Source organism: Austrofundulus limnaeus, unplaced genomic scaffold (assembly GCF_001266775.1).
Source record: "Austrofundulus limnaeus strain Quisiro unplaced genomic scaffold, Austrofundulus_limnaeus-1.0 Scaffold1065, whole genome shotgun sequence".
Lineage (NCBI taxonomy): Eukaryota > Metazoa > Chordata > Actinopteri > Cyprinodontiformes > Rivulidae > Austrofundulus > Austrofundulus limnaeus.
Genome location: NW_013953467.1, coordinates 18,234 through 21,773, shown reverse-complemented (window position 1 = coordinate 21,773; position 3,540 = coordinate 18,234).

Below are 3,540 nucleotides of genomic sequence, written 5' to 3'. Positions count from 1 at the left end.
GTCTCAAAACAAGATCAATAAGACTTTTTGGCTGATATAAGATTTTAAAACTTGGTTAGGAGGACAGTTTTTTGCAGTGTAGAGTTAAATGTTTTTACCAGTTTGAAGCTGTTGAAGGAGATCAGCTGACTTTCTGGACCGACGACTTGAATCTTTGCAGGAGTCGAGTGAAAGCAGAATAATTTAATCCTGACTGCTCACTAGAATAAAACCTGACATTTGGAGCCAGACGTCACACTTCATTCGGTAATCTGAACCCAGGACACGTTTCCTGTTTCCTGGGAGGGTCGTAACATTTTGTTAAGTTGAGGAGAATTCGCTCACCTGGATTTTTTTTTATTTTTTTTATTCGTTTCTCAGATAAATGAACCGCTGTGACATTTTCTCTCCGCTGATGCATCAACCCCCTGAGCGGTGAAAATATCCCCTCATTTGTACCCGGGCCGACCCGTCGGCTCCGCTTGCTTTTACAYGAAACGGCACTATACGAGCTAAAATATGCAACGGCGTTACAACACATCGAACCCACATCTGAGACGACGGGGAGGGGCTACATATGAAAAGCAGCTTCGCTTCGTTACGCAGCTGAGGAGGCTGAGTGACTGCAGACAATCTCTAACAAACAAAATCACACACGTGCTGGCGCTTCRAAAAGAAAACATGTGCTTAAAGCTGAACGTTTCTGCTCCTGGTTCTACAACTGGCTTCTCATTTCACCTCGTGAATTTACTTGAAGCTGATTTGAACGGTTTGTTCGCTGCGGCGAGAAGTTTGTTTTTCATCGAAAATTTCAAACAAAGGTTTAAAGTTCACTTTTTTTTTCCTTCTAAACAAACCTCAGCTGTGATTTTTATATTTATCCAGATGTGAAGCAGCAGGTTCTGACCAGGTGTTGTGGCTGAAGATGGTGCCACTGCAACACAGGWCCGCAGCAGCCGAGTGGTTTTACCGCACATCCCACTGCAAAAACTGTCCATCTAACCAAGTTTTAAAACCTTATATCAGCCAAAAAGTCTTTCTGATCTTGTTTTGAGACTGATTTACTAAACAAGAACTGATTGTGTAAGAATAATCATCTTGTTTTCAGAATGTGTAAGATTATTTGTCTTGTTAGTCTGAAAATTTGACTCAAATTAAGTCAAACATTTCTTCCGATGGAGTCAGAAAAATTTACTTAGTAAAATTCTTGAAATACATGATTTGACTCATTTTTTTTCTTATTTCAAGAATCTTACTAAGTAAAATTTTCTTACTCCACTGGCAGAAATTTTTTACTTAATTAGAGTCAAATTTTCAGACTAACAAGACAAATAATCTTACACATTCTGAAAACAAGATGATTATTCTTACACAATCAGTTCTTGTTTAGTAAATCAGTCTCAAAACAAGATCAGAAAGACTTTTTGGCTGATATAAGATTTTAAAACTTTGTAAGATGGACAGTTTTTTGYAGTGCATTTGTTTTCTTAAACACTCAGTAACACTGKTTGGTGAGGAAGCTGTTTTTAGTATAAAATAACCACAAAAAAAATGAAATAAACACTTATACAAAGTTTACTGAGACTAAATTGAAGCTTGTGTTTGTGCGAGTTAAAAACAGTTTTTTTTAATGCTCGCAGTAAAAACCCAGATTACGTAACCTCAGGATCACGATCAAAGCATAAAAAGTTTTAGTCCTGGTTCTCAGCAGGTTCTATCAGACCGGGATGGGGATCTGGGAGTAAAATTAAAGCAGATTAGCGGTTTCTCAGCGGAAGCTTAGTCTGGATTTAACAGGTGAAATTTCTCACAAACTAAAGATTAAACGTGAAGCTGTTTTAATCCCAGAGCTGAGAAACACCAGCTAATCTGTGGGCTAATTAAAGCTAGCAGCTAAGATGGAAACCAAACACCTGAGTCGCCCCCGAGAAGCCATGTTGTCGCTTTAACTTCCTGTTTGTCAACAACCATGTTTGTAAACGACCGATCTTCCATTTCTTACATATTAATTTGAATATTTTTCACAAAAACATCTCGTAAAAACTCCACGACGACTTCTGCGTGTTTTCACYGACGATAATTCTGTGGCTCTTTATCTTTTCTCAGATCTGCCTGAACCTGTCGGCTGGTATTGATCCAGAAGTAGTTTTTCTGATTTATTTTTCATTCTCAGCACGATTATCGGCAAAACTTCATCTAATGCATTTTTAAAAACACGTTRGAGTCTGTGTTTTTGAAGTTTTATCTGATGTTGAGATGCACGTCACAGATTATTGTTTTGGGCTTTATGRAAAATTTAATGCAAGTTCAGTTTCTGGATTAAAAATAACTTTATTATTGACCAGTCCACGTTTTTCACTGTAATTTAAGTAAAWTTTTTTATTGCATTTCCATGTTTTCACTCCTTTGTCTGTTGGATAMATGTTCTCTGTATGTCGTCTTCTGTGGAAATGCTTTTATTTTGAAAACTTGAAAGAAAGGAAAGCATCCTGCCCATTCCCGTCACTTTAATTTTGTGCAATAACTGCAGAGATGTTTGACTTTTCACTTCTTTAAAATCTTATTTATGTGACAAACTGTAAAAAAAAAAGAAAAAAAAGCATCTCAATCTTAAAAAGCACTTTAATAAAACGAGACGAAGCTCGACTGCAGGTTTTTTTTGTGTAAATGCTGTTTTCATGTCACAGAGTAAAAACCTTTTTCTCTCAATTTGAATTTCTTCTCGTTTGATGACTGATTTAGAATCCTGTAAACATAAAATGACAAATATGCAGAAACTTTCTCAGTCTTTTGAGCTTTTATTTGCTGTTTACTGAAAAGAAAAACAGAAGTGAAAGTTTRAAACCTCTTAATATGAAAATCAAATCAGAAGATCGGCAGAAATACTCATTTAATGTAGTTTTTAGCAGTTTAACACAAAGTACAGAAACTCGGTGGTCTAAATAATCCTTTATTTTCCCAAAGGACATGAATGCAGCATTGAAGTTTGACTTTTCTGTTTCCAAACATCAAACTGATGCTTGGATCATCAGAGCCACTGTCAGCTCCGCTCTGATTGGTTGAAATTTAAACTCTGTTTGCTCTTCTGACCTCTGACCTGACTGAAGCTAAACAAAGCCTTAGCAGTAACAAATGCTTGATTTTAATTGGTTGATGAGGCCATCTGCAGCTCATCTGTTCTGTTATTGGCTGAGATGTTCAATGCTGCTGAAATAAAATAAAAATCTTTCTCTGATCACTGCTGTCGGATCTGTTTTTATTTTTTTTAATAAAAAATCACATTAAAACAAGACACCATGCTTGATTATTAACTCTCAGCAACCACTAAGTTTTAGCTCGACTAAAATCCATCACAAGAAAATTTAGGAAACCGTTAAAAAAACCTACATTAAAGTGTTTACACTTTAAGACAAAAAAAATTGGCCTCTGTTCTTTTTACCGATCAAAATTACAGAGCGCTTCACTCTGATTGGCTCTGCAGGTCAATAAAGACCAACATTGTTAGATTATAATAACCCCCAATAGATTATTAATCTGCAAATGTTTTATTTTTGACAAACA